The 18,262-nt window shown below is 42.4% G+C and overlaps 1 long non-coding RNA gene across 1 annotated transcript in view; it reads left to right on the forward strand.

Annotated features, from left to right (window-relative positions):
- Positions 1–18,262, forward strand: part of LOC134139115 (uncharacterized) — a 330,410-nt gene that overhangs the window by 304,886 nt on the left and 7,262 nt on the right. The window contains exons 7-8 of the long non-coding RNA XR_009958070.1: positions 5,787–5,996; positions 17,418–17,547. This is a non-coding gene — a long non-coding RNA (uncharacterized LOC134139115). The remainder of the gene's footprint in view (positions 1–5,786; positions 5,997–17,417; positions 17,548–18,262) is intronic.

Genomic DNA, 18,262 nt, shown 5'->3' on the forward strand with positions numbered 1-18,262 from the left:
AGGAATGGTTTGCTAAAACTCGCTTTATGTCAGCTTTAAATTAAAAATTAATGCAAAGAACTGACTATTCAGCAAGATAATTGAGGAATTTCTTTGGGACAGTTCCTGTGTATGTTGTGCTTTCTCTTGAGCTCTTTTTGAACTTTAGGCAGGGTTTTAGAAAATTCTTCAATGCTGAGACAAAAAAGCCTGGAGTGACTCTCTTTCCTAGTCCACGGGGCCAGTTTCAAGGCCCACACATAATGCATATTACAGCTGCTGCACTGAGCCCATTGCCTTGTGGTGGAAGTTATGCCTATCTTTTAGGAAGAGATTCAGCTTCATGGGGAGGATCCAACTGATGTAGATTGCAAAGCATCCCTTATGATCTCTTCTCAGTTGCTTATATACGGAGCACTTAATATCCAGCCAGACTGGCTATTTGAGCATTAAGATGCATTATCATTGTACCTAAATAAAGGTGTTGGTGTTACAGGGCTGCTAGCTACCAAGGCTTCCTCCTTCACAAAGGAGAAAGTTATTGCAGCAGAAAAATTCTACTAACCTGAATATTAAAGTAGAGTTGTGCATAAAAGCATTAGGAGGAATTCCTGTAATTTATAAAGAAACTCCTCTAGCAACGCTGTGGCTTGTAGGATACCTGGATGATCGTCATGTTTGCAAACATTTACAGAATGTCACAGAATTCTCCACATGGCCACCATCGATTTTGTCTCATAACATCAGGAAATCTCTATCCTTAGAAATCCTTGTATGTTGTCTTCTATAGTGGATTAAACATGGGTTAGAACAGCTGCTCTGACAACTTTGGTTAGAGCAAATTCTGGTACCTCGCATTTACAAAATCTTTCCTATTACGTTGCCATCCATTTCTTCACAGTGGTTAGGTCTAATAACCCCTCATATGCAGCATTCATTAGGCCCCAAGGAGCTGCTGCAAGCGGGTTAACACACTGTGCCTTTTATAGAGCGAAAGGTAGGGGCTCAGCTGGTGTGTACTGAATTAGAAACAATTAGAAATGATTTGACCGAAGTCAGCAGAGCTACCTTGACTTACCACATACGAAAACCCGGTGTCGATTGTGCAGCACTTGTAGTTAACAGGGCTCAACTGCTGATTATGACTCATGTGCAGACTGGGAAAATGGGGAATTTCCAAACAACATCCTTTTTGTGTTGCAAGCAGGTCAAATGCTGTCTTATTTTTACGATCCAACTGGGGACGGAGCATAGGAACACACAAAAGCCCTCAGAAAGAGTTACTGTTGAGGTTGTATTTTCATGCCCGCGCTGTTGAACTCTACCTTTGAAAGACGAAAGAGTGGGCGATGTCCTAACATGCCGCTGTTGCTTAATGATTGTCTTGTCGGGCTGAAGAGGGCGGAGTGGTGAGTTGCTTAACAGTTCTACATTTTCCCATGGTATAATACTGGTGATACGGTTAGCTATAATTAAAGGGTTATATAAATAAGCCATTGGGAAACAAATTAATTTATTTCCTTGGTGGGGCTGGTTATGTAATTTGGGGCTTAGACGTTCATCTGCTTTCTCTTTGAAGCACACAGACCCCCCCAAACCTAGCCCTCCCCTCCAATTGTTTTAAAATAATTTCAAACCGTGTCAAAGGAATGCAGATGTTAAATGTGCTGCAGCTTGAACTTCCTTGAAGCAGCAATGCCCTTAATGAGAAAAAGCTGGAAAGCAGAGTGAGACCTGGCTTGTAAACCAGTTTTATGGTATGTTTATTACTTTATCAGAGAGGGCCTTCACATAGAGCGGAGTATCATATGACAAGTCAGAGTTGTCTGTGCCAGGAGGCCACATACATATATATATATGTGTATATATATGTGTGTGTGTATGTATGCATATGTATACACACACACACACACATATATACACACACATGTGCATATCTCTGTGTGTGTGTGTGTGTGTATGTATATAGGTGTATATACTCAAAATTGGCATCCCCTGATCCTCTGGCTTTGCAGGCAGTGGACGAGGCAGTGGCCCAGATCTCATTTTACTGATTTCTTGGTACTTGGCCTTTCTCTGTTTACTTAAGATCTGGCCCAATCCTGTGGAAGGTGAGGAAGGCTGGTACTTACATCAGTCAGAGCACTTACTCTTCTCCAAGGAGATAATAAGATGTCTAGCTTAAAAAAGCAAAATATAATACTAAGTTTTCCTCTCATGAGCTCTCATCCATGTTTCTTTTATGAGCTTGTAAGTAACATCTTTAAACTATATACCGATCTGTGAACACATTTTTATTTAATTGTGTAATTTTTTTTGCATTCTATTTCCTAGAAATGTAAAGCCTTAAGCATGAGAAATTTAAAAACAAATGCCAAAAGATTAATCTTACATGCATGACTATAGTACAGAAAACAAACAACTTTCAGGTACATTACTAAAGCTATATTAGTTTCCTATAATTGAACCACTCTGGTTTCACAAGAAAAAAAAATGAAGAAAAAGTAGCATTAGTATTGCTTGACATGAAGTCCATGGTTGCACTCGAGACCACTCTGGGCCTCAGCTGTGAGATTCAAACAAGCTTCAGACAGCCAAAGGGAAGCACACTTCTGTGATATTTCTAGTGTTGAATGAAAAGAAACAAAAGCATGAGATTAGTTGTGGATCGTGCTAGTCACACCTTTTCCTCCTCAGACACATACACCATGTGTCAAAAGATCTCAGGCCTAATCTCTTGGACTTGAGATTTGTGGAGGAGTGTACTGATGAAGGGGGAAAGGTGGTGTTGGTTTCTCTTAATGTTATAAGGTTTTAAGATTTCCTGGTTTCATGATAATTCCAGATCTCAGCTGGCTATAGCAATTTCCTTTTAAGTTTTTGCTTAATGCAGTGCAGTGCTTCACAGCATGTGCTGTGAGCAGCAACCAAAACTGCTGATCGTGTTTGTCTTACGCTACAGGGAAGCCACTGATCAAAGCAATGTATGTTTTAATCAAAACTCTTCCCAAAGTGGCAGTTTCCACTGCCAGCAAGCTGCCGGTATGCCTCTATCTGCCGCTGCCGGTATGCCTCTGCTAACACGATAGAAAAAATATAAAAAAACCCCTCTTCCAGTCCTCACAATTAGCAATTGTCTGGAAGCCAGTTTGAAGCCACCCAGTAGAGCTTCCCATCACCGAAGTAGATATCAAGTTGAAATCTGGGATAAAGTTAACTGGGGCCCAGAGTACATTTATCTCTCTCTGGTAGATTTTGAAGGGACTGCAAGTAGATATTTGCTCTTAGGGTGTCTGTTATTTTAGTGTTTGGAAGATTAATGACTTTAATTTTTGAATCCTAATCACAGACTGCGAAGAAGACATGGAAATTATTGTAAATGACTAGGAGCGCGTTGGGTTGGGCTCTCCTGTGGGCGGTTGGTTCAGTGTTGCAGGAGTTGCCTCTGGTCTGCAGGCAGCTCTGGCTTAGGCACTGTGCAGGTGGGATAAGAGGTGCGGAAGATCAGCCCTCGTTTCTCCTGTGACTTTGCGTTGCAGCCAGCGCACAACCATGGTGTCTGAGTTTGCCAGTGTCCAGAGGTTGCCCTGTGACTAAAGGTGCGACAAGAGGAAGAAGGTTGCATCTCTCCTCAGTGGCAAGCGACCCAGCAGGCAGCGTGGTAGCGAGGAGCTCTCTGAGCCACACGGCCATGTGCTCTGCTCCCGTGCTCATGTCCCCGGCCCACGCGGTTCTCCTGAGCCCTTCCCATCCTACCAAGCCTCGTGTCTCCCCAAACCTGCCCCTCCAGGTCCCGGCGCAGTCGGCACTCTCCGACCACGAGGTCGGCACAGCAGGCAGCAGTGCCGGCCAGCTGCTCTCAGCAGCGGAGATTTTTGGCACGTTCATCCCAGCCCTCTCCCGAGGTAGAGCCTTAGCAGCCCGGTTGTTCCCCTGTTTGGGCTCCCAGTGATATATTGGGAATATGCAGAAAACTGGCAGAATGTCAGGAGTGGGATAAGAGTAATGAGAAGTGTTTAGGCGCTTGAGGGGATCAGGCTGGGACTTGGAAGACCAGAAAAGGTGGTTTTCTATAAAACTTACAAGTAAATTTAGACAAATTGCTCTAAACTTTCTGTTCTTGATGCTGGAAATTGTCGAAACATCTGCATTAATCCATTCATCTTCAAGAAACTTAACTTTAATCATACTTAACTTCAGTCATGTACTTGTGTCCCAATTATGCTAATAGCACTCAAGCACATACTTGAGCGTTTCGCTGGCGAATGTTGTTTTTCTGAACGGCGACTGCTGGGTCTGCCATTTCCAGGGATGCGGTATTTCCCCTCGAGGAGAAGAGCAGTCCCTGAAGAGGGAGCAGGAACTGCAGGACTGTTTATGTTCGTTAAACCTTGCTTGGTACTTTTGAGAAACAGGCCTTCTGCTGAGATCCAAAGGACCCTCTTTTCCTCTTCTTTTCTTTTTGAAAGATGTCATGTACAGAAAACAATTTTTAAATAAACCCTGAATTTTTTTTTAAAGCTTTTATGATTGGGCAAAAGACTGTGGACCTTCAGTTGCAAAAATGAAGTGATGTTTAAGTTACTGCTGCAAGAAAAAAAAACTGTCCCAAAATATCAATCTTTTGCCGTTTATTTGTATTCTTGAAACTTAAAATAACTTTAGTGTTTTTATTGAAAAATCTGGAAGCTTACTGTTCTTTGTCTGAGACCTTATAGGTCAGGTTTCAGCACAGACTGAGTCTTACTACTGGCTTTTGAACCTCTCAAGATACTGCTGTGTTTAGACTCCACATGACTCCTCTCTTGAAAGAAGAATAATGGTATAACTCATACCTGTGATGTGTTTTTCCATTTTTTTACTGAGAATCTACTTGCAAGAGAAGGGCCAAAAATACTCTGAGCAAAGTTCTATCAGTTTACATAGCTGATTAAAATTCTAGGTTCTGTTTCTTTGCTGAAACAGTATCCACCACAACAGTCCACCTAATCCATAGGGAGAATGACCCTTTTGGCAGCCATATTGTTAAAACTGAGCCTCACACTGAGGTGAGAAAATAAACTGGAGACCCTTTGAGGAAAGTTTTTGAAGATTGCGTGTAAACTTAATGACTTTATTATTTCTTGCTGCAGCTGACTTGGTCTCAAGTTTTATGTCTGTTGAAACAACAGCAGCAGCAAGTGAGCTGCCGTCTCGCGCAAGCAGCCTGCTGGGCAGCGAACGGCCGCGTGGGCTCTTGGCAATTCCTAATGAGGGATGAACTTTTGATCTTCTGACCTTTGAAAGGGGGCGGTTTTCAAATTCAGAGCGAATATTGCACACCTATTAGCCACAAGCAGATGTGGCAGGGACACAGATGAGCCGTTGCATTCCCGGGACGTAATTATCAAGTGCGTCTCATTGCGCAGGTGGCAGGCGACGCGAGAAGATGCGCCCTCAGGAGATGGCAGCCGTGCAGGATGGGTGGCTGTCGATCAGCAGCGAGCACTGTGCACTCCTCTGTGGGGCGCAGGAAAGGCAAAACTGAAACAAGGCGAAAAGAAGCAACTACTTATTCAAGTTGTCTGACAAGAGCTACTTTTAATGCACAGCACAGCAGGGAACCACTGAGCACTGATTATTATAAAGGTTTCTGCTTCCTAAAATGCTTGGTATTCCTTAACATGTATTGATGGCACTGAGTTGTTGTCCTGCTTTGTAGCAGCAAAAAGGAAACAGACTGAATGTTGCTGGACTTGGTCATTTGAACATTCCCCTTTTTAAGCAGCCCACTCCCCTTTCTGATTAGGATAATGTTTTACTTTCAGATGTTGCATCAGTGCAAGTCCAGAAACAAATGACACTAGCTATGGATTCGCATCAGCCTCAGTAGGATCCACGTGGAGTCGGCTGTGAGCCAGTTGTGACCACCACGGTTGCAAGACCTTGCGTGAGTGGGAAGTGGACTCTGCACAAGGAGATCTGCACAATGCAAATGTTGTCCTGATGTGCCACGATTGAAAAGATCTCAGCACCTAGTGAGTATTGTAGTGAAGACCTGACAGAAGTTGCCATATACTATAGCTGACGTATCCTCCTGAGGCAGGATTAAGTAAGAGACTGGGACCCAAGCTGTCAGTGGTTCTGAATGCCTTAATGTTTTGAAATCAATTTGCTGTGTCTACTGAGCCACAAAAAGCTGAAACAACTTTTTGTCTTTATTTGCTTGAGTAAATTATGAGTCTTCTCACTTTATTTACTTGCATCTTTATTTACTTGTGCCTTCAGTTCCACCTAACCTCACTGGTTTTGGGCAAAGGGGTGCCTAGAAAATATAAAAGCATTAAAGAAATAGTAAATATTTGTTATTTCTACAGCAAGCCTATTTTCAAGTGACAGTTTAAATATCTGTTCTGTTTTACTCTCCCCTAAATTTGCAGCAGAATTCCACACCAATTAAAACACTGATTTATTTAAAATGTAACTAATAAGCTGTCTTTGTCCTCTCTCTCATACTGGAAAATCCCACCTGATCCCTAATTAACAAATTGATTTATTAAAAGTGTAACTAATGACCTCCCTTTGTCCTTTTCTTTGAGCTATAGAATCCCACCTGATCCCAAATCATCACATTGATCTATTTAAATTAATACATGCATTGCATATTTTCTTTGTTTTCCCTTCACTGCATGCCTCAGGCATATGTTCCAAGTCAAGTGCTGAAGCTCTGATTTTACCACTCATAGAGCAAATACTTCAAGAAAAAATTACAGGTGTAAAATGCCAGATCGCACCCCTATGTTTTTAATTTTTTGAGTGTTCCTACTATTCAGGTTGATATGAAGTCATGAATAGTAACTTACAAGATGAACCTTGCAGATACTATTCCTACAAATTACTTAAGCACATACTTGTCTTCTAACCCACTGGCATGAGAGAATCTCTGCAGGTCACTGTTGCTTAGTATGTGCTTTGCTAAGTAAGCAGTGCCCTGGAGAGAAACCCGTTACGTCCAGTGATGTTTCTGTCTCACGCAGAATGGGCATCCAAGCAGCATCAGCCAAAAACAGGGGCAGAGCAGGGCTTGCATGTCAGTGCTGATTCGCCATGGGCTGAATCTCTTGCAAACACCTTGCAGCAAGTCTAGCACAGTTTGGAAGTGTGTGTGTGTGTAACAAGAGCTCGCAAATACCATGCATCGACAAGATCTGACCTTGGACTTACACTAATTTGAATATATCTGCAGGCAGCATGAGCCCACTGCATCGTAATATGTAAACACTGAGGTAGCCTTGGCCCTTTTCCCCATGGTGTTCTGCAAAAAACAAGCAGTAGGGTCGGTCCCTACAGGCAACGCCTCCAGAGAAAGGGCCTGAAAAATAATGGGCTGTTTTAGAAGATGCAAGACACAAAGACATAGTCTCTGGCAATGAAAACAAGTAGTCACGGGTTACATGAATTTCCTTTGAGTACTGTGCTGCAGTGAGGAGAAGGGTAGAGCACTAGCCCAGCATAGTGTACCAGCCCCAGGGCATCTTTGCAGCAAGGGGCAAGTAGCAGGGCCCCATCACTTGCTGATAGCTGCTCCAGTATGCACCTCCTTTTCCCTGCGACCTTGCTTTTCAGCATTACCTGGTCTCTGTGCAAGAAAAAGGAAGATTAGGCTGAATTGAAAAGTAAAGAAAGACAGCCCATACCTTCCCTCAGAAATCTCAGCACTGTGTTGCCAAGACCTTTCCTGACGGGGCTCCCTCTCTCCCCGTCTTGATTCACCAGTGCTAAGGGGGTGCTTGTTCCTTCCCTGACAGACCTTGCCCCCGAGACAGACAAGACCCCCAGGTGAGCACTAGTAACTCTATGAGCTCTTGGACCTCTTTCTGACTAGCCTGATGTAGGTCCACCACACCAATGATAGGCAAAGCACACACTCTTCAAAGGGAGCTGTACGGGCTCCACGACCTTTGCAAGGGAAAAATTCATAGTGGTGTCTGAGAAAAAAGGGACCTGAGGTGTCTGCCTCCCTTTCAGGAGGGCTCTCCAAACAAATTTTGTAGGACTGTGTTAAAATTCATGGTGCTCTATCCTTCACTGAGAAAGGCTACTGATTCTTCTGGGGCATTAATAATCTCCAAGTCCCTGATTCAGGTTTCTAGATCAAAGCATTAGTATGTATGTCTGGCTCCGTGACTTAATTGAATGGTAAACCCTTTATTTCACTTGGCCAACCTCACCTCTGCCTACTATCCTATTGGTAAGATCTACTGGCCTGCTGCATAACTCCCTTTCCATCTTGTAGACCCTTGCAGATTTATTTCTTTAACATTTCTAGTTATACTCCTGTAAACAGTTGTATCTCTTCCCACCCGCAGCAGGAAAAAAAATGAACACAATTTAGATACAAATTAATGAAAAGAGAAACAAATGAGCTGAAAAGTCTGTTTTCATCTTATTTGCCACACTGCTTAGCATAGAATTAAAATGAGGTGCATCACCTGCTCTAAATTAAGTGTGCAAAACAGTGGCATCCAGCTGTTTAATCTTTACAATGTAGTTTTCCTAAACCTTATTAAAATGATGTCTTGTACATCATAAATCAGATGAGAGAGAAAACTGCAGTTCCCCTTTCCATATACAGAATTTGACACCTGTCACATCACGTGTCTTCTGCTGCTAGGGCTTACCCCCCCCCCCCACCCCATGTCTCGGGGTGTACTCCTCAAGTCTCCCAGGTAGTTCTTCTGACTTGTTGCTTTTTCTATGGAAAAAGAGGTGGAACAAGTGCTGTCTTTGGTACATGCTAACCCAGTGGTTAGCAAACCCCAGAGCTGTGGATCGTTGCTGCGCGGGTCCAACCCCACATCTCATACCAGGCCATGGCTGGGCGAGGATCTGTTCTAGGTCCCTCCAACCTGTGCTGTTCTGCAGGAAGAAGTGTACGGTGCCAAAGAGCAATCACGGGTGAGGAGGGATGCTGTTTGGGGAAGGAGGCCCAGGAGACACCTTGTTTTGGTTCCTTCTCTCACACTCTTTCTGTGTTTTGTCTGAAGATGGTTATGTTTGCAATTCATAACCTTTTTCTGGAGAAAGAGCTTTTCCCCTCCAAGGGGCTAGAGTCATTGCCCAACCCCCAGCCCCTCATGGTGAATCCCCCCTCCCCCCCCCATCCTGCTGTACAGCCTGGAAACTTCAAGAAGAACAGTGCAGGTGCCACTTGCAAGAAATACTTTCATATAGCCAACAAGAACCCTCTCAGGTGCTTGAAATTTCGTCTCAAATTGTTTTGCTGGGTGTGGAATACTTATGTCTGTCATTGTGTTGAACAAAGGAAAAATTGCTGTTGAGTAAAAAAAAAAAAAAAAACCTGAAAAGCATGAGAGAGACAACTTCTATGAAAATTTTCATCTGTTTCCCCCCCCACACCAGCTCCCATCAAAAACATTTTGACCAGTCTCACTATATTCATTTCACAGAAACAAACTACACAGAAAACGTAAAAGTAAACACGTCTCCCAAGCCAGTCAATCTGGTTATTATCTTATTAATCTTAATTGACATTTCCTTGTTTGTCTCTCTCATTCTTCCTTTCTGTAGCTTTGCATAGGCCTTTTTCTATGTTCCAGGCGATAAATCTGGAGAAGGGCCCTGTTTACTATCTATCTGACTAACCACATCATAGTAGAAGATTGCTGTGGGATTATTTAATAATATAATATCAAAGAGAAAGTGTCCAAAGGAAACCATAAGTAATAAACCCATGGATTTATTTTTACCTTTGTTTCTAGCAGCTCAGCTCCAAGAATACCATGTCTTTATCAGCTGATAAGTTCTTTACAACTGATCTCTTGTCTCAGCAATGGTCAGGATCTGATGCTTTGTCAGAAGGTACGTCCCTGCCCAATTGATAACATATATCTAGGTGATACTGTGAATCTCAGCAGGGCAAAAGATGTCTTTCTTCCCATTGCAGTGGTTTACAGCCCAAAACTGTTCTTTTTGCTCTGTTTGCTTAGAGTTGGACAACTTTCAAGGATAACTTTTCTACATGAAAAAATTGCTTATTATCAAAACTGAGTTTTAACACATTTTCTGATTTTACATGAAAAGTGGAAATAAAATCTTCATTCAGAGTTCATTTTAGTTTAAAAATGATTCTTAATACCTAAACTGTAACTTTATCCAATGGACCAAACCTCTCTGCAGATTTTCACAGGAAATACAGTATTTCAGAGTTTAAATACTGTACACTTTTCAGCTTTTATTGTTGGTTCAGCCTCCCTAGAAAAAAATATTCACAATAAAAACATTAACAGTAAAAAAAAAATTCTCAACCAGCCTTATTTCACCCCCAACAATACCACAACAATGCTACACAAAAGACAAATATATTCCCAGTCCTCAAAGCTTACTCACTGAGAGACAGAGAGACTAGAACTCCTGAGACTGAAATTGCTCAAAGACCAATTTCAGATGTCTCAAAGACAAATGTCAGAGACATTTGGAAGAGGGAGTTCACCTACGCTGAACACATCCTTTATGTTACCACATCAGCAATGTTGAAAGTATGTAGGCAAAACTGCTCTTAGCACGTTAGTAACACCTGGAAGTGGTGAGAAGCCTTGTCTGTTAGGCAGGTTACCTTTCTGGGCTCCCCCACGTTGTTTAACCAGGTAGTGTGTTGTTCTTGTCTCCAAAGAGGCTTTATTCCCCTGCTAACACTTTCTTGGAGCTCAGTGAAGTTTTGGGGGAATTTGGGGAAACTAACTCTCATTTAATAATTCATGTTGTTCCAAACAACTACGCTTGAATACCATGGACAAAAATAAGTTTCACACACCTACTGGAAGCAGGGATAGAGAAATGCTGTTTGTTCTGATAGGAGGAGTAATTTATGCATCTTCGAAGGCTCCATGCTTGCTTGCCTCTTTTATATGAACCATCTATGCTTAGAAAGAGGTGTGTCAAAGCTGAAGAAGCTACCTTTGGAAAACTAACCACAAGGTTTGCTCGGTTACAATTTATTTGGATGGTTAACCTTTGTGATCTCTGTTCAAGGATTGCCTTCAAGGTTGACTTTCTCTTTCACATTTATTTCTTTGACTGCACAGATATTGGCATGAGCTTTCGTCTCTGTGGTATCTGAATGACTAACACCATTCATAGCAAGTATTTTCATTTTCTGCATGGGGAGTAGACCACAGTAATCTGGATACCTTGCCCAAGGTTGGTCAGAATACGTATGGTGCAGCCAAGAGCTGAGCTCTTAATTTATTGAGTGCATTTTCTAGTAAAATATCTTCCTGTAGTGGCAAGGTAATGGAAGAGAGAAGTCTTTACTATTGTATGATTAAAAGATATGTTTTAGAAAATTACTAGAAAACAGTAAATATATGTGCAGTAACCTTTATTTTCCGTGCTTATAACCACCAGGACTGTAGATACACAATACCTATATCTGCATTACTTCTTTGGCGTAACGGTTCATAGAATCACAGGATAGTTGAGGTTGACAGGCACCTCTGGAGATCATCTGATCCAACTCTCTTGCTCAAGCTGCCCAGGACTGTGTCCAGATAGGTTTTTGAATACCTCTGAGGATGGCAACTCCACAAACTCTCTGGGCAATCTGCTCCAGTGTTCAACCACCCTCACAGTAAAGAAGGATTTTCTTGTGTTCAGATGGAATTTCCTGTATTTCAGTTTGTGCCCATTACCTCTTGTCCTGTCACTGGACACCACTGAGAAGAGTCTGGCTCCATCTTCTTTATACCCTCCTTTCAAATGTTTATATGTGTTGATAATATTCCCCCCACCCCGAGTCTTTTCTTCTCCAGGCTAAACTGTCCCAGCTCTTTCAGTTTCATATGAGAAATGCTCCAGTCATCTTTGTAGCCCTTCATTGTAGTCCCTCTGCTAAGTCCATTTCTTTCTGGCACAGAGGAGCCCAGAGTTGTAGACATCCCTCCAGATGTGGCATCCCCAGTGTTAAGGAAAATGGAAGATCTGATGTGATCCTGTTACTATTAATTAAAAAAACAAACAAACAAATAAAAACAAACAAACAAAAAAACCCTTGACCTGCTGGCAATGCTCTTCCTAATGCAGCCAAGCACACCACTGGCCTTTTTTGCTGCACACTGCTGGTTTGTGGTCAACTTGTTGTCCACCAGAACTCCCAGATCCTTTGCTGCGGAGAAGAAGGTCCACTTCTCTGAAGCTTATCCAGCTGGTCAGCCCCCAACCTGTACTGGCGTAGGGTGTATCCCTCCCAAGGGCAGGACTTTGCACTTCCTTTTGTTGAAATTGAATGTCATGAGGATCTCATCTCTCCAGCCTGTTGAGGTCCCTCTGAATGGTAGTGCAGCTCTCTGCTGTGTCAGCTGCTCCTCTCAGTTTTGACTCTCTCGTAGGCATAATTATTATTTTCCCATAGGCTCAATGCCAGCAAAGTAGTCTAAGATCCTCAGATAAAGGTCATTTTAGATCAAAGTATAAGCTTATGGTTTCTCTAGTGTGAAGGATATTAGGTTTCATTAAACTAACAGTGGACAAACTGTTACATCATCAACAGTAAGTAGCACTAAACGGGCAAATCCCAATTTGCTTCTAATGCTACATTTTGTTTTCCAACTTGTTTTTCTGAAAAAGCAAATGAATAGAGAGTAATAACTCTAAATCCATGGCATTGGTGACATTGATGACGTTCCTGGTTACATCCTCTCTAAGGAATCAGTGAAGCTACTTGGCCCTCTTGCGGATGGTTCAACGCGGTGAGATAAAGTTCTAGACCACTTCATTCATCAGGCTTGACATTGGGCCTTCCACCTCAGCAAGCAAACCCCCCCCCCCACAAGCTTTATAGCTGAACCCAAGAAAGCTGGTTTATTTCATGGGAAGATAAAGATTAGTTTTAATGGGTCCTAACCCCCTCAGTTATTCGACAAGGAGTGAATCATGTCTCTCTCCAGGGGATCACAAGCATATTACCTTGTGGTAAATGTATTTTGGCTTACATCTGATGTTTCTTACCAGCAAAAAAGGATATGACAGAGTACGACATAGAACTGCTCTAGTTCACTTGTCCTTGAGGACCGTTAAAGACGAAATAGGGAAACTTGTGTTTCTACCAGCAGGACAGCTTCATAAGCAGAGGGTAGAAACTATTTCCACCATACTTTCTTCTCTTGTTTTGAACAGAGCTCTGGCAAAGGAGTGAATTTGCCCTGGAACAGTTAAAAGAAAACCAAGAACCCAGGAAGTCTGCTCCACAGGCATTTTCCTTTTGATGTGCAGATGACTGATAATATTACCATAGCAGTTGTTATCTCAAATGTCTGCCTCCCAGCAAATTAAAAGCAAAGAAAAGCCAAAATATTTGAAGAGATGAATATAGAAAGCATTTGCTGGTTATTTACTGGCCCTGAATAGTTTGCTGTCAGAGGCAAAATGAAGCCTGTTTGAAAGAAAATCACAGAATTGTCAACTTTGCAACTCATATGTGTAGAGTGCTGAAGAACAGCATTGCCAGGACTGAAGGGAAAAGGGTTTGCTTTAACTAGGATCTGAAATATCCTTTGTGAATGATCTGCTTGAGCCTCACTTCCAGGGAGCAGCAGGAGAGAGGCTGGGCTGCCCCATGACAGGGGCCAAGCTGGGACCCAAAGAGGTCCCCAGCGCAGGCAGTATCTGAGCACAGCAGTCCAGGACAAAGCAGGTTCAGGGTCTGGCTGGGGAGAGCCAAAAATAAGTCTACAGCAGGGGTCTGAAGCTCATGCAAGAAACAGGGTTGCAGGCGGCACCCTTAGAGCATGGACCAGGGGATGCCCATGGGCTTGGGGCTGAGCTGAAATGAAGTCATGGGCTCTGGATGTGCTGCAGGGCTCAGCTGAGGCTGCTCAGGGCAGTAAGGTTCTATTAGCACCCTCATTCTCCTCTTGTGCAGTTCCCAAGAGGGTTGCATCCATTTCTTCAAGTCTTCTGAGTTTGAGTAGGCTCATTGCTGGGCTGTAGGACATGCTCCTTTGATGCAAAGTCTCTGGACAGGAGGATACCTCTTGGACAGATTCCTCCCAACTAGCTCCCACAGTGGCAGGCTGGTTTTGTTATGGGAGCCATATAGCTAGGGGTTGTACTCTATAGTACTAAAATATATACATCATGGTGTCCGTTGCAGGATGGAGCTAATACAACTGTGAGGTTTGTGTGCTGGCACTGACTTGTACCTGCATAACTTGGAGGGCAGGTAGAGGAGCTTGGGTCTGTCTGCATCTGTGCTTTTAGAAGAAGGTCATCTTTTCTGATGAGCAGGGGGAGAACGGTGGGGAGAAAAGGTTTCATGCTTCTTCCTTTCAGGTCAGCAGGCTTCTGACGTAACGTGTCAGCTCATGGAGAACATTTTTCACTTAGTAATTAGAGTACATCCAGCCTGCACCCGTTTGTTGGTTGCAGCCACAGATCCTCAGCATGTCCATTCCATGAAAATTGTAAAGAAACACTTTAAAAAGCTTTCTGGAGCAGATTTCAGTCAAAGCCATGGAATGCTCTTGTCAGAGGTGGCAGAGAAGGAATTAAATAGTGACTAGTGATAGCTGAGCTGTTAGAGGAGAGCTGGGAGATTGAGGGTTATTATTTTTAGTGGCCTAAGACTATGCTGACCTCCACAAGAGAATACCCACATATTTGTAGAAGTTTCCCATTCTAGACCATATCATAGCTCTATAAAACTCTACCTTTATGAAAAATTACTTCCTGTTGAATTGTCCATTTAAATTGTGTCCATATGTAACAACCCTGATTTTTGCATATTTCTGACAACTCTGGAAGTAAAATTACCACAGAAGTCTGCAGAATTTTACCAGGAAGGGGGTACCACTAACCATAAAACTTGTATTGAAAATCCATCTGTCCTATCATTTGAGCGCAGTAGCCTAAGGCAGGCCAAGAAATCCACATGGGCCCCAAGAAAAGAATACCAGGGGAGGGGGAAGAGAAGCACATACTGGGTTTGTTGAAGAGGCAAAAATGAAGGCTTTACAGGTGTCCAGGGAACAGGAACTTCACCATTTCACTGATGTCAGATAACCATTTGTAACATGGATGTTTATTTTACTATCCAAAACTTCAGCATTAAGGATACAAGATGTCTAGGAAAGGCTATGAATTGTTAAGATTTAAGATTAAATTCAAGAAGCAGCAATATAGATAAGATGATGGAAAGCAAGTTTTTAAATCTTGATTCTGCTCCTGCCTCTTCCTGTGGTCTTGAATATGTCACTTTTCTTCTTTGTATGTATGTTTTCTCAAATCTTTAACACATCTTGCATCTGCAGTAGATCTTCCTGCTAAGGATGTGTCTCCATTAGCATTTCCATGGTGTTGTAGCAGAGGTTTAGTTCAGATGAGGTGTGAACTTCCTCATCGATCATCCCTGCTTGCTGCATTTGGGTTCCCATTGCAGTGCCCTCTCAAAGCACATGAATGGGCTTCCTTTCAGCTGAGCTCAGCTGTGAGATCAGCTCCTGATGCATGCCTGCCGTGCTCCAGCTGATGGGAACTCGATGCACAGGCCTGGGCCGGGGCTGCTTCAGAGTGGATTCCCCCAGAAATATGCATTTAGTTGGTTTCTCAGTGGCTCTTTAGCATCCTGAGTTTGCTTCTACTTGTGTTTGGTATGTGCCGATGTGGACGGGACCGAAGTGCGGGCACGCAGTCATTCGCACCGTGCGGGGTGAAACGGCAGGAGAAGACCTGCCCCAGGAGCCGCCTGCCGAGCATCTGCCATGCCAGCCATCACCTCCCCTGGCCTGTGATGCCTCACCAGGCGCAGCGTGTGAGAGAAAGGGGCTTCCAGGGATGGTGTTTTCCAGAACAAAGGCAGCTTCTCTGCTCCAGTCGTTAAAATTCTTTGTAATTTCCCAGGAAGTGATCTAGTCTAACAAAAAAAAAATCACAGCAGAACTTAGAGAGGTAAGAGAGTAATCATGGCAAAGGTTGTGTAAAACAAACAAAAAAAAATGGAAAAGCATTTAAGTCGGGAGTATGAAATTGTAGATGTTACTGGCATTTTGCAAAAGTGCAAAAGGGTTTGTGACACTTTGGGCAAACCTAGGCCATTTGACTCTTTAGGTTGGAAAAACATGCAGAACTCTGTGGTTCTTGCTTTTCGTCTGCCAGTATTAAGGAAGCAATTGTACTAACTTGTAAGTGTTAGGAATTGTGCTTTCCTAAGTAAGGCTTAAGTAGGATTTAAGTAGAGGTAGAAAAAATTCTACATATTGTTTTTTATGACTTCTTTTGAAATTTATACAGATTCAGTGTGAATGTCACTGCTATATTTTTGTGGTGGCTTCTGGTAAATATTCTAACTGATGAGTTTGCAACCTGAACAAACAGAGAATTTTAAAACATATATTGCTGGATATTATGGGATGCACATATGGGTGTATTATGGATTTGCTCAAACTCTAGTCCTCCTGTTGTTTTCAATGGGAATCATATAAAATCCCTGACATAATACTGGAAGTGAAAACTAAGTGTATCTCTTAAAATTACAGGCCAGACTCTGTTCCATTTTACAGTAATTTGGGGATAAAGCCGTTGGGATAATTCATCGTAATACCTTTAAAGCTGCCAAATGTGGAAAGTAAAAGAAGCTTTTCTACACCATCTTCTGCATTTTTTAATATAAAACACCTACAGAGAGTTCTGAGGGTTTGCATAATTCATAATATATTGATCAAAAATCTTTACTGGTCTAAAGGAACGAGTTGACCCCAGTTTGTGGAACTGTGCCACTTTATGCTAGTGCAACATTTTCTTCAAAATAAAGCAAGCAGCGCCAGAAGATAGAAGAATTTGCCCTAGAAAGTTCTTTCTTTTCAGAAATAACAACAGCCACTAATCAGTAACAGCCAACGTGCTTCTTGCTTGCTCCCAAAACCTTGTCCTTACCATCTCTAGAAGACTATAAATTGATCTTTGTAACATGTCCAGAAGATTAAAAATAATTCAGACTCTCACAGAACGCAGAGATGCATCACTCGTTCCAGCATCTAGAGATCCTCAGGGAAATGCTGCTTTAAAGTTTACACCAAGATAACTTTAGCATGAGTTACTGATCTCAACTGTGTGGTGTCCAGGAAGTGATTTCTTGGTAATCAGTATCCTAAAGTTTCACAGAAATTGCTAGAGAGTGTTTTTTAAAAAGAACAGAAGTAGACTTAACAATAAAGACCTTTCTTTGCATTTAAGTGTTCCCAGTAACTTTCTGGGTGAAAGGCGTACAGGCCACATCAGCTGTAGAAGCAGAAATGTTCTTTAATATCAGTTTTGCAAGCCAGAGTATAACATTTCCACACTCTCCAAGGAGGACCTGTAAATATCACGTACCAGTTTGCACACCAGAATGCCAATGCTAACTGCGTATTTTCAGGTCTGACATTTACTTCTGTCTCTTTGGATAGGACAGATCAATGTGCATCGAGCAATTCACAGCTGCACCGATAACTCTCAGCCAAAAGACACTGCTTTAGGATTCAAACAGCACAGAAGAGTCAGCTGGTCTGGTCCCACAGCACCCACCAGATTGCTAAGGTGAGCTTCACAGTAGACCCTTGTTTGCAAGCAAGTGCTACTTTTGGGTTAAAGAAAAAGATTTACTTTCATTAGGAAAATAAATTCTACCCCTCCTCTGAAAACTGCTTCTTTCCAATAGTGTACATACACAAGTCCAGCTAGCATAATCTTTGGTGCACACAGCAAGCCTTTAAACACTATTTTCCTTCTTCCAGACGACTTTCACAGCTCAGCTGGGAAATAAATTACTGGGCAGTGCTGGAGTTAGCAAACCTACGTAGGCTCCTAAAAGTTCAAACCAAAATGTGATCATCAGGTGCTTACAAGTCAGTAATCACACTCTGCATTTTCAGGAATAGTTTAGAAGAAGTGATATTATCTGGAGGAAAAGGTCCTTCCTTTTCTAAGTATCCCATTATAAACTATTAATAACTATAAAAAACTAGGCACTGACTGAATGCTCACTGAAGCCAATAGGAACTCTGTACTTAACCCCAGGGCACTTTGGTGTGAGCTCTTCAACCCCTTCAGTTCAGAAAAGCACCTATGTCATAAGCAGTTTACGAGGTCCCAGTTATATTGCGTCGTTTTAATTTAAGTTATATTGCCCCATTTCTATTTCAGTGGACCATACAGCTACATCCTTGAAGTTAATAATATGCTTAACTGCTTTGCAGAATAAGGATACACTTAGAGCAAAGTAAAAGCATTATATCTATGTCAAACAAGTCTT

This window comes from Rhea pennata, chromosome 3 (assembly GCF_028389875.1).
Source record: "Rhea pennata isolate bPtePen1 chromosome 3, bPtePen1.pri, whole genome shotgun sequence".
NCBI classification, from domain to species: Eukaryota; Metazoa; Chordata; class Aves; order Rheiformes; family Rheidae; genus Rhea; species Rhea pennata.